Source organism: Aegilops tauschii, chromosome 7 (genome assembly GCF_002575655.3).
Source record: "Aegilops tauschii subsp. strangulata cultivar AL8/78 chromosome 7, Aet v6.0, whole genome shotgun sequence".
NCBI classification, from domain to species: domain Eukaryota; kingdom Viridiplantae; phylum Streptophyta; class Magnoliopsida; order Poales; family Poaceae; genus Aegilops; species Aegilops tauschii.
In genome coordinates, this window is record NC_053041.3 from 514,940,771 (window position 1) to 514,954,653 (window position 13,883).

The 13,883-nt window shown below is 45.2% G+C and overlaps 1 long non-coding RNA gene across 1 annotated transcript; it reads right to left on the reverse strand.

Annotated features, from left to right (window-relative positions):
• Nucleotides 1-340: 340 nt before the first annotated feature.
• Nucleotides 341-9,641, reverse strand: LOC141027706 (uncharacterized). Its single transcript, XR_012189437.1, has 2 exons — nucleotides 6,058-9,641; nucleotides 341-5,945 (listed from the first exon to the last, which is right to left on the reverse strand). It is a non-coding gene; the product is annotated as an uncharacterized lncRNA (long non-coding RNA).
• Between the last annotated feature and the right edge of the window lie 4,242 nt (nucleotides 9,642-13,883).

The following is a 13,883-nucleotide window of genomic DNA, read 5'->3' on the forward strand; positions in this document are numbered from 1 at the left end:
ACCGACTCCTGCCTGCATCTACTACTATTACTCCACGCATCGACCGCTATCCAGCATGCATCTAGAGTATTAGTTCATAAGAACAGAGTAACGCTTTAAGTAAGATGACATGATGTAGAGGGATAAACTCATGCAATATGATATAAAACCCATCTTGTTATCCTCGATGGCAACAATACAATACATGCCTTGCTGCCCCTACTGTCACTGGGAAAGGACACCGCAAGATTGAACCCAAAGCTAAGCACTTCTCCCATTGCAAGAAAGATCAATCTAGTAGGCCAAACTAAACTGATGATTCGAAGAGACTTGCAAAGATAACCAATCATACATAAAAGAATTCAAAGAAGATTCAAATATTATTCATAGATAAACTTGATCATAAACCCATAATTCATCGGTCTCAACAAACACACCGCAAAAGAAGATTACATCGAATAGATCTCCACAAGTGAGGGGGAGAACATTGTATTGAGATCCAAAAAGAGAGAAGAAGCCATCTAGCTAATAACTATGGACCCGAAGGTCTGAGGTAAACTACTCACACATCATCGGAGAGGCTATGGTGTTGATGTAGAAGCCCTCCGTGATCGATGCCCCCTCCGGCGGAGCTCCGGACAAGGCCCCAAGATGGGATCTCACGGGTACAGAAGGTTGCGGTGGTGGAATTAGGTTTTTGGCTCCGTATCTGGTAGTTTGGTGGTACGTAGGTATATATAGGAGGAAGAAGTACGTCGATGGAGCAATGTGGGGCGCACGAGGGTGGAGGGCGCGCCTAGGAGGGGTAGGCGCGCCCCCCTACCTCGTGCCTTCCTGGTTGATGTCTTGACGTAGTGTCCAAGTCCTCTGGACCACATTCGTTCCGAAAATCACGTTCCCGAAGGTTTCATTCCGTTTGGACTCCGTTTGATATTCTTTTCTGCGAAACTGTGAAATAGGCAAAAAAACAGCAATTCTGGGCTGGGCCTCCGATTAATAGGTTAGTCCCAAAAATAATATAAAATTGTATAATAAAGCCCATTAATGTCCAAAACAGAATATAATATAGCATGAAACAATAAAAAATTATAGATACGTTGGAGACGTATCACTTCCCTTTACCCTTTTTCTTGAAACTGGTGGTCTTGTTGACCATCAACACTTGATGCTCCTTCTTGATTTCTACCTCCGCAGCCTTTAGCATTGCGAAGAGCTCGGGAATTGTCTTATCCATTCCTTGCATATTATAGTTCATCACGAAGCTCTTGTAGCTTGGTGGCAGTGATTGAAGAATTCTATCAATGACACTATCATCAGGAAGATTAACTCCCAGTTGAATCAAGTGATTGTTATACCCATACATTTTGAAGACTTCATATCTCTCAATCCGGGCATTTGCTTGAAATATTAACTTCAACTCCTGGAACATCTCATATGCTCCATGATGTTCAAAACATCGTTGAAGTCCCGGTTCTAAGCCGTAAAGCATGGCACACTGAACTATTGAGTAGTCATCAACTTTGCTCTGTTAGACGTTCATAACATCTGGCATTGCTCCTGCAGCAGGTTTGGCACCTAGCGGTGCTTTCAGGACGTAATTCTTCTGTGCAGCAATGAGGATAATCCTCAAGTTACGGACCCAGTCCGTGTAGTTGCTACCATCATCTTTCAACTTAGCTTTCTCTAGGAACGCATTAAAATTCAATGGAACAACAGCACGGGCCATCTATGTACAACAACATAGACATGCAAAATACTATCACGTACTAAGTTCATGATAAATTAAAGTTCAATTAATCAAATTACTTAAGAACTCCCAATAGACATTTCTCTAATCATCTAAGTTATCACGTGATCCATATCAACTAAACCATGTCCGATCATCACGTGAGATGGAGTAGTTTTCAATGGTGAACATCACTATGTTGATCATATCTACTATATGATTCACGCTCGACCTTTCGGTCTCAGTGTTCCGAGGCCATATCTGCATATGCTAGGCTCGTCAAGTTTAAACCGAGTATTCTGCGTGTGCAAAACTGGCTTGCACCCGTCGTAGAGCTTATCACACCCGATCATCACGTGGTGTCTCGGCACGACGAACTTTCGCAATGGTGCATACTCAAGGAGAACACTTATACCTTGAAATTTAGTGAGGGATCATCTTATAATGCTACCGTCGATCTAAGCAAAATAAGATGCATAAAAGATAAACATCACATGCAATCAATATAAGTGATATGATATGGCCTTCATCATCTTGTGCCTTTGATCTCCATCTCCAAAGCACCGTCATGATCACCGTCGTCACCGGCGCAACACCTTGATCTCCATCGTAGCATCGTTGTCGTCTCGCCAACTATTGCTTCTACGACTATCGCTACCGCTTAGTGATAAAGTAAAGCAATTACATGGCGATTGCATTTCATACAATAAAGTGAGAACCATATGGCTCCCTTGTAGTTGCCGATAACTCCGTTACAAAACATGATCATCTCATACAATAAAATTTCGCATCATGTGTTGACCATATCATATCACAACATGCCCTGCAAAAACAAGTTAGACGTCCTCTACTTTGTTGTTGCAAGTTTTACGTGGCTGCTACGGGCTGAGCAAGAACCGTTCTTACCTACGCATCAAAACCATAACGATATTTCGTCAAGTATGTGCTGTTTTAACCTTCAACAAGGACCGGGCGTAGCCACACTCGATTCAACTAAAGTTGGAGAAACTGACACCCGCCAGCCACCTGTGTGCGAAGCACGTCGGTAGAACCAGTCTCGTGTAAGCGTACGCGTAATGTCGGTCCAGGGCGCTTCATCCAACAATACCGCCGAATCAAAGTATGACATGCTGGTAAGCAGTATGACTAGTATCGCCCACAACTCACTTGTGTTCTACTCGTGCATATAACATCTATGCATAAACCTGGCTCGGATGCCACTGTTGGGGAACGTAGTAATTTAAAAAAAATCCTATGCACACGCAAGATCATGGTGATGCATAGCAACGAGAGGGGAGAGTTTTGTCCACGTACCCTCGTAGACCAAAAGCGGAAGCGTTATGACAACGCAGTTGATGTAGTCGTACATCTTCACGATTGACCGATCCTAGTACCAAACGTACGGCACCTCCGCGATCTGCACACGTTCAGCTCGGTGACGTCCCACGAACTCACGATCCAGCAGAGTGTCGAGGGAGAGCTTCGTCAGCACGACGGCTTGATGACGGTGATGATGAAGCTGCCGGCGCAGGGCTTTGCCTAAGCACTACGACGATATGAACGAGGTGGATTATGGTGGAGGGGGGCACCGCACCCGGCTTGGAACAATCAACTTGTGTGTTCTAGGGTGCCCCCTGCCCCCGTATATAAAGGAGCAACGGGGAAGGCCGGCCGGCCTTGGGGCACGCCAAGGAGAGGGGGGAGTCCTCCTCCTACTGGGAGTAGGACTCCCCTTTCCTAGTCCAACTAGGAAGGAGGAAGCTGAAAGGAAGGAGAGGGAGAGAGGGAGGAAAGAGGGGGCGCCGCCCCCCTCCTTGTCCAATTCGAACTCCCAAGGGGGGGGGGCGGCCATCCCTAGGCCCTCTCCTCTCTCTCCCGTAAGGCCCATGTTGGCCCATTAGTTCCCCCGGGGGTTCCGATAACCCCCCGGCACTCCGATAAATATCTGGTGACCCTCGGAACTCATCCGGTGTCCGAATATAGTCGTCCAATATATCAATCTTTATGTCTCGACCATTTCGAGACTCCTCGTCATGTCCGTGATCACATCCGAGACTCCAAACTATCTTTGGTACATCAAAACACATAAGCTTATAATGCCGATCGTCACTGAACGTTAAGCGTGCGGACCCTATGGGTTCGAGAACTATGTAGACATGACCGAGACATGTCTGCGGTCAATAACCAATAGCGGAACCTGGATGCTCATATTGGCTCCTACATATTCTACAAAGATCTTTATCGGTCAAACCGCATAACAACAAACTTTGTTCCCTTTGTCATCGGTATGTTACTTGCCCGAGATTCAATCATCGGTATCTCAATACCTAGTTCAATCTCGTTACCGGCAAGTCTCTTTACTCGTTCCGTAATGCATCATCCCGCAACTAACTCGTTAGTCACATTGCTTGCAAGGCTTATAGTGATGTGCATTACCGAGAGGGCCCAGAGATACCTCTCAGACAATCGGAGTGAGAAATCCTAATCTTGATCTATGCCAACTCAACAAGTACAATCGAAGACACCTGTAGAGCACCTTTATACACCCAGTTACGTTGTGACGTTTGGTAGCACACAAAGTGTTCCTCCGGTATTCGGGAGTTGCAGAATCTCATAGTCATAGGAACATGTATAAGTCGTGAAGAAAGCAATCGCAATATACTAAACGATCAAATGCTAAGCTAACGAAATGGGTCAAGTCAATCACATCATTCCCTAATGATGTGATCCCGTTAATCAAATGACAACTCATGTCAATGGCTAGGAAACTTAGCCATCTTTGATTCAACGAGCTAGTCAACTAGAGGCATACTAGTGACACTCTGTTTGTCTATGTATTTACACATGTACTAAGTTTCCGGTTAATACAATTCTAGCATGAATAATAAACATTTATCATGATATAAGGAAATATAAATAACAACTTTATATTGCCTCTAGGGCATATTTCCTTCACATAGTATTCCATTGGAATGGCAGGTTCGGGGGTCTCATCAGATTCCAGTGTAGATGTGCTTTGCATATCTCTCATGGGGAAAATATCCTCAAAGAATGTAGCATCCCTAGACGCCATGATCGTACCGACCTTCACGTCGTGTACATCAGATTTCACCACTAGAAATCTATAGCCAACGCTATGCTTGGCATAGCCAAGAAAAACGCAGTCCACGGTCTTTGGTCCCAACTTGCGCTTTTTGGTTATCGGCACGTTGACTTTCGCCAAACAGCCCCAAGTGCGCAAGTAAGAGAGTGTAGTTCTTTTCTTTTCCCATTGCTCATAGGGAGTAGTCTCATTATCCTTTATGGGAACTTTATTCAGGACATGACATGATGTCAATACAGCCTCCCCCCACCATGCCTTGGATAAACCTGATGTATCTAACATGGCATTAACCAAATCAGTTAGAGTACGGTTTTTCCGTTCGGCAACCCCGTTTGACTGGGGTGAGTAGGGAGGCGTCCTCTCATGAATAATACCATGTTCCGCACAGAATAAATCAAACTCATTAGAAAAATACTCTCCACCATGATCAGACCGGACTCGTTTTATTTTCTTCTCAAGTTGGTTCTCAACTTCAGCCTTATAGACTTTAAAATAGTGTAGAGCCTCATCCTTAGTATTTAACAAATATACATGGCAGAATCTAGTGGAATCATCAATTAGAGTCATGAAGTATTTCTTTCCATCTTTAGTCAACACACCATTCATCTCACAAAGATCTGAATGTATGAGCTCTAATGGTGCCATGTGTCTCTCCTTCGCAAGCTTGTGAGGCTTACGAGGTTGCTTAGCTTGCACACACGAATGACACTTAGAGCCTTTGGCTAAAGTGAAACTCGGGATTAAGTCCATCTTAGCTAGCCGCGTCATACAACCGAAATTTATGTGACAAAGACGTGAATGCCAAACTTCAGATTCGTTCACATTAGAATGAATTTGGTTCACGACTTTATTACAGAAATCCTCCAGGGAAAGGCAGAACAAACCACCACAGTCATATCCTTTTCCAACAAATAGTCCATACCGAGATACGACTACTTTGTTAGACTCAAATACTAACTTAAACCCTTCTTTACATAGAAGGGAGCCACTAACGAGATTCTTCTTGATGGCGGGGACATGTTGCACGTTCTTTAGTTGCACGATCTTTCCCGAAGTAAACTTCAGATCTACCGTGCCAACACCATGAACAAAAGCATGTGAGCCATTCCCCATCAGGACGGGACAATCTCGTGCGACCTGGTAAGAAGAAAACAAAGACACATCAGCACACACATGAATATTGGCCCCAGTGTCAACCCACCAATCGGTGGACTGACAAACTGAAAGTATGGTAAACAGATTACCATACCCAGATGCCGCATCATTGTTGCTCAGAGTGAAATTCACAGACTTGGAGTCCTGTGCTGGCTTCTTGTACTTGTTTGGGCACTTGTTTGCCCAATGTTCCTCTGAACCACAAGTAAAGAAGCCATCTCTCTTTTTGTCTTTCTTCTTACCCTTCTTCTTAAAGGTAGTATTCTGCTGTACAGAGTTCTTTCCCTTGAACTTGTGGAAGTTCTTCTGCATCACATTGGCGCTAGAAGAACCCTCTGCCCCTTTCACGTGTGAGTCCTTTGCTCTCGAGTTCTGCAAAACATTGAGATGACCGATGACATCCTCGACAGCAAAGGACTCACACGTGAATACATTCAGATCGGGAGCAGTCGCGTCGAGACGCTCACCAAACACCTTATTGTCGTTCTCCCGGGCAGGATCTCGAACAACAGGGTTCCGGAGGCACCTGCTCTCCCGACCAGCCGTGCACGCGGTCGTCGGGATGGGGTCGCCAGAGACAGCACAGTAGATGACGGCTAGGTCACGCGAGAGGGAGTGAGTGAACCGAACTAGGTCACTCCACTGGGCAGAGCCTTCTTAAAAATAAGCTTTGGCTCGGCTCATTCCCGCAACCCGCGGCGCGCACGCGTCATGACGAGGCGAAGCGGGCGGCGGAGGAGGAGCGTGTACCACTCCTTTTCCCAAGCTTCCAATGGCAAGTGGTAGAGCAGCCCTTAAAAAGGGGTCTCAACTCTCCTCAACTAGCAAGGTGGGGCTAAACTTCCCACCACCTGCCATCTCATACATGGGCCTCAAGATTAACCAGGGATTAGTGTTTTATATGGGCCTAAGCCCATCCATAATCCAACAACTATATGCTTGTAAACGGTTAATATGTCATGCATGTTTATTTTCGAAAAATTTGAATGCTTGATGATGTATTGTGTAAGTGTTTGAAGTTCATGTGGCTAGGATAAAAAAACTTATGCAAAAAAAAAATCAATCCGCTAAATTTAGGGAATCGGTTAGGTCTAAGCCGTTGGATATAATTCACATAACGATTGCCACATTATCCTCAGCAGGCCGTGTCGTACGGCAAACCCTAAACGACGCCTTAAGCGCCCGTTAATGGGTTATTCGCAAACAGCGCACACCCCTTGCTTTCTTTTCAATCTAAATGAGTCGGCCCATCTGCGTTTTATCTGTCTTTAAAAGATAAAAAGATGTTAGGGGGCAGTGTGAATCGAACCTGCGACTTCCTCCTTGGAGGTTTACTGCATTGACCACCCCGCCGCCCAATATTGTGTAACTTGTGCATCTTTCTCATGGTTTTCATCCATCTACTTTCCTTTTTTCTTTTTTTCCTTCTCCCTGCTTCAATGAACTTTTAAAAAAATTCGTCAACCTTTTTCTGCAAAACCAATGAATGTTTTCTTAATTTTTGATGAACTTTTTTCAAATTCGATGAACTTTTTTACAAAATCAATGAAATTTTCTCAAATTTGATGAAACTCTTTTTTTCCAAATTTGATGAACTTTTTTTCAAAATCGGTGAATTTTTTTCAAAGTCAATGAATTTTTTTCAAATTTGTTATTTTTTTTGAAAATCGGTGAACTTCTTTCATTTTTTTATGAAACTTTTTGTGAATGCTTTTGAATACATGAACTTTTTTTCCTAATTCGTGATGGTTTTTAGATCTATGGACATTCAAAATTTGTTCACATTTCTTTTCAAAAGAAATTCCCTTTTTCTAAATAGCGCGGCTAAAATATAGTTCTTAGACTTTTCGTGTTGCAATTTCTACGCAAGGGTTTAGTTGGTCTATTGGTTAGCGAATCATGCACCGAAGCTAACTGTCGCCAGTTCGAATCCTCATAGCAACGTCATTTGGGTTGGTTTTTTCGCGACATAAATACACTTTTTGCACTGCCCCTGCGTGTTCATGGGCCGGCCCACTAGCGCCCTACTAGTAAGTTGGCACGTGCAACACACGTGTAATCTTTGAAAGAATTCTGAGCCTCCCATCTTGGTTGCCATCCATGGTTGCCCACTCTGCCCATTCACATGACATCTTTGCTCTTTTGTAGTACTCCTCCGATCCAAAATAAGTGTCGTGGTAAACTAAAACCACGACACTTATTTTGGATCAGCGGCAATATATATCGGACATATGTGCCACAATTATCCCTAACATTTGCCAAATTGAGATAGTATTAATGAATGAATTAACATCAACACTATATTTTATCCATGAATGGTTATTTATAACAGGTGATACCTAATATCGCATGCTTATGGCTAATCCCGATCTTGACAAACTCACCATATGATACCACAAAAGAAAACCCAATCAATCAAAATAACATGAAAGACAACTTTTGAAGTATTTAATAACAGCAAAAGAACTGCTAAATTAAACTTCGCATCAGGGTAACTTATGGTTCTTCTCGAGAATTAGAATGACTGAATCATAAAAATCAACGTGGCTTCCTTAGAGATATAGCTCAAGTTTGTTAATGTAGTTCAAAGCAATGGCCTATAGAAAAAGCTTGTACCGGAGCTAGTTTCAGCCAAGCTAAGTATGATTCCAGTGAAATCGATCATCTGATCCGCTATTGTGTGCATAATGGGATTATACATAGAAGATGAAATTAGTGAACGGTGAGTACACACCTTTTATTTCACTGGGGCGTCCAGATATACAACTTCTGCTCACACATCTTTCTTCACCTTGCATGTCATATATATGTTGAAATCCATCGTACCTCGCTGGTAATTCAAATTAGCGCACATCCTGATCGTAGTGGAGAAGCACCCGAATGATTATTTTGCATCTGCGAGATGTGTGTACAAAATCAATGAAATCAGTATAATATGATCATGAACATGGATGAGCAAAATTCAGGCAATCCAAATCACACTGGTAATGAAGCTTAAGTGCTAAATGCCTGCATTCAAATCACTGATCAAAGAGTTTTAAACTGTTAACAAGCTTGATTTGGCTTCAGTTATCAAGTGTATACGGGGCTACTTTTCGGTTGATCGATCTTAGGTAAGTGAAACGTGAATCAGTACATCACGTATGCCAAAACAGATATCACACGTGAACCAATCTATGAAATGTGAAGCAGCACTTCACTGAAAAAATAAGATGAACGAAAGACAGTACAGACGAAATACATAATAAGGTGAACAAAAGACTGTACAAACGAAAGACCTCTCCGAACGTCAGGCCCGGCGGCGGTGTGTTTGAAGGTAGCACTTCCCCTGACCGTGCGAGATGACGGGGAGATGTGAACTCAAGGGGTCGCCGACGGCCGAGGCCAGGCGGTTTTGGCGGCGTCCCCGACGGCCGGCCAAGCAGTTTAGGCGGCGGCGCTGATGGCCGAGGCTAGGCAGGCGATGGGTGGGAGCGGCATGGAGCTGTGAGGGGCGGCGTCCCTAAAGGTGTGGCAGCTCGATCGAGGCGATGGGGGTGGCATCCTGAATGGTGCGGCGGGTCGATGCGATGGCGGCGGCGTGCAGCGGCTCGAGGCGATTTGGGCGGCGCAAGGCCGCGTCCCCGACGCTGTGGTGGTTCCCTTCTATCTTGAACGTGCGGCGGTTTCCTTTCGTGCGAAGTGTTCGTAAGGAAGCATACCAGGGAAGATAATCAGGAAAGAGAAAGTATTGCTTAGCACTAAACGTGTTTAGTCGCTCGCCATCAGGACAATAAGAACGGTTGGATGAACCACGGATACCTGTACTATCCGGCGCGTAATAAGACAGTCTTGGCACTCGTCAATACCCTAGCCCCTCCAGGAGAGTCAAATCTTCCAGTACCGTTCTCCGGCGACTCCCCTTCGTCGGCGAACTCGGTCATCGGTGTTGAGGGGAGAAGGAAATATGCCCTAGAGGCAATAATAAAGTTGTTATTTTATATTTCTTTATATCATGATAAATGTTTATTATTCATGTTAGAATTGTATTAACCGTAAACTTGATACATGTGTGAATACATAGACAAATAGAGTGTCACTAGTATGCCTCTACTTGACTAGCTCGTTGAATCAAAGATGGTTAAGTTTCCTAGCCATAGACATGAGTTGTCATTTGATTAACGGAATCACATCATTAGAGAATGATGTGATTGACTTGACCCATTCTGTTAGCTTAGCACTTGATCGTTTAGTATGTTGCTATTGCTTTCATCATGACTTATACATGTTCCTATGACTATGAGATTATGCAACTCCCGAATACCGGAGGAACACTTTGTGTGCTACCAAACGTCACAACGTAACTGGGTGATTATAATTTGTCACTCCGATTGTCGGAGAGGTACCTCTGGACCCTCTCGGTAATGCACATCACTATAAGCCTTGCAAGCAATGTAACTAATGAGTTAGTTGTGGGATAATGCATTACGGAACGAGTAAAGAGACTTGCAGGTAACGAGATTGAACTAGGTATTGAGATACCGACGATCGAATCTCGGGCAAGTAACATACCGATGACAAAGGGAACAACGTATGTTGTTATGCGGTTTGACCGATAAAGATCTTCGTAGAATATGTAGGAGCCAATATGAGCATCCAGGTTCCGCTATTGGTTATTGACCGAAGATGTGTTTCGGTCATGTCTACATAGTTCTCGAACCCGTAGGTTCCGCACGCTTAACGTTCGATGACGATTTGTATTATGAGTTATGTGATTTGATGTACCGAAGGTTGTTCAGAGTCCCGGATAAGATCGGGGACATGACGATGAGTCTCGAAATGGTCGAGAGGTAAAGATCGATATATTGGAAGGCTATATTCGGACATCGGAAAGGTTCCATGTGATTTAGGTATTTTTCGGAGTACCGGAGAGTTACGATAATTCGCCGGGAGAAGTATTGGGCCTTATTGGGCCATACGGGAATAGAGGAGGCAGGCCAAAGGGAAGGAGGCGCCCCCCATGGGTCCGAATTGTACTAGGGGAAGGGGGGCGCCCCCCTTGCCCTTTCCTACTCCCTCTCTCTTTCCCTCTTTCTTCTCTCCTACTCCGGAAAGGAAAGGGGAATCCTACTAGGACTTGGGAGTCCTAGTTGTTGGAAATATGCCCTAGAGGCAATAATAAAAGGTTATTATTATATTTTTTTGTTCATGGTAATTGTCTATTATTCATGCTATAATTGTATTGTCCGGAAATCGTAATACATGTGTGAATACATAGACCACAAAGTGTCCCTAGTAAGCCTCTAGTTGACTAGCTCGTTGATCAACAGATAGTCATGGTTTCCTGACTATGGACATTGGATGTCATTGATAACGGGATCACATCATTAGGAGAATGATGTGATGGACAAGACCCAATCCTAAGCATAGCATAAAAGATCGTGTAGTTTCGTTTGCTAGAGCTTTTCCAATGTCAAGTATCTTTTCCTTAGACCATGAGATCGTGCAACTCCCGGATACCGTAGAAGTGCTTTGGGTGTGCCAAACGTCACAACGTAACTGGGTGACTATAAAGGTGCATTACGGGTTTCTCCGAAAGTGTCTGTTGGGTTGGCACGGATCGAGACTGGGATTTGTCACTCCGTGTGACGGAGAGGTATCTCTGGGCCCACTCGGTAATGCATCATCATAATGAGCTCAATGTGACTAAGGCGTTAGTCACGGGATCATGCATTGCGGTACGAGTAAAGAGACTTGCCGGTACCGAGATTGAACAAGGTATTGGGATACCGACGATCGAATCTCGGGCAAGTAACATACCGATTGACAAAGGGAATTGCATACGGGATTGATTGAATCCTCGACACCGTGGTTCATCCGATGAGATCGTCGTGGAACATGTGGGAGCCAACATGGGTATCCAGATCCCGCTGTTGGTTATTGACCGGAGAGGCGTCTCGGTCATGTCTGCATGTCTCCCGAACCCGTAGGGTCTACACACTTAAGGTTCGGTGACGCTAGGGTTGTAGAGATATATGTATGCGGAAACCCGAAAGTTGTTCGGAGTCCCGGATGAGATCCTGGACGTCATGAGAGGTTCCGGAATGGTCCGGAGGTGAAGAATTATATATAGGAAGTCAAGTTTCGGCCACCGGGAAAGTTTCGGGGGTTACCGGTATTGTACCGGGACCACCGGAAGGGTCCCGGGGGTCCACCGGGTGGGGCCACCTATCCCGGAGGGCCCCGTGGGCTGAAAGTGGAAGGGAACCAGCCCTTAGTGGGCTGGGGCGCCCCCCTTGGGCCTCCCCCCATGCGCCTAGGGTTGGGAACCCTAAGGTGGGGGGTTCCCCCTTGCCTTGGGGGGCAAGGCAACCCCTTCCCCCCTTTGGCCGCCGCCCCCCCATGAGATCCCATCTCTAGGGCCGGCGCCCCCCCAGGGGGCCTATATAAAGGGGGGAGGGAGGGCAGCAACCTACAGCCTTGGGCGCCTCCCTCCTCCCCTGTTACACCTCTCCGTCTCGCAGAAGCTCGGCGAAGCCCTGCCGAGACCCGCTACATCCACCACCACGCCGTCGTGCTGCTGGATCTTCATCAACCTCTCCTTCCCCTTGATGGATCAAGAAGGAGGAGACGTCGCTGCACCGTACGTGTGTTGAACGCGGAGGTGCCGTCTGTTCGGCACTCGGTCATCGGTGATTTGGATCACGGCGAGTACGACTCCGTCATCCACGTTCATTGGAACGCTTCCGCTCGCGATCTACAAGGGTATGTAGATGCACTCCTTTCCCCTCGTTGCTAGTAGACTCCATAGATGCATCTTGGTGAGCGTAGAAAATTTTAAATTATGCTACGATTCCCAACAGTGGCATCATGAGCCAGGCCTATGCGTAGTTACTATGCACGAGTAGAACACAAAGCAGTTGTGGGCGTTGAGTTTGCCAATTCTTCTTGCCGCTACTAGTCGTTTCTTGTTTCGGCGGCATTGTAGGATGAAGCGGCCCGGACCGACCTTACACGTACACTTACGTGAGACAGGTTCCACCGACTGACATGCACTAGTTGCATAAGGTGGCTAGCGGGTGTCTGTCTCTCCTACTTTAGTCGGAACGGATTCGATGAAAAGGGTCCTTATGAAGGGTAAATAGAAATTGGAAAATCACGTTGTGGTCATACGCAGGTAAGAAAACGTTCTTGCTAGAAACCTACAAACCACGTAAAAACTTGCAACAACAATTAGAGGACGTCTAACTTGTTTTTGCAGCAAGTGCTATGTGATGTGATATGGCCAGAAGATGTGATGAATGATATATGTGATGTATGAGATTGATCATATTCTTGTAATAGGAATCACGACTTGCATGTCGATGAGTATGACAACCGGCAGGAGCCATAGGAGTTGTCTTTATTATTTTGCATGACCTGCGTGTCATTGAATAACGCCATGTAAATTACTTTACTTTGTTGCTAAACGAGTTAGCCATAGAAGTAGAAGTAATCGTTGGCGTGACGACTTCATGAAGACACAATGATGGAGATCATGATGATGGAGATCATGGTGTCATGCCGGTGACGAAGATGATCATGGTGCCCCGAAGATGGAGATCAAAGGAGCATAATGATATTGGCCATATCATGTCACTATTTGATTGCATGTGATGTTTATCATGTTTTTGCATCTTATTTGCTTAGAACGACGGTAGTAAGTAAGATGATCCCTTATAATAATTTCAAGAAAGTGTTCACCCTAACTGTGCACCGTTGCGAAGGTTCGTTGTTTCGAAGCACCACGTGATGATCGGGTGTGATAGATTCTAACGTTCGAATACAACGGGTGTTGACGAGCCTAGCATGTACAGACATGGCCTCGGAACACACGCAATACACTTAGGTTGACTTGACGAGCCTAGCATGTACAGACATGGCCTTGGAACACGGAGGACC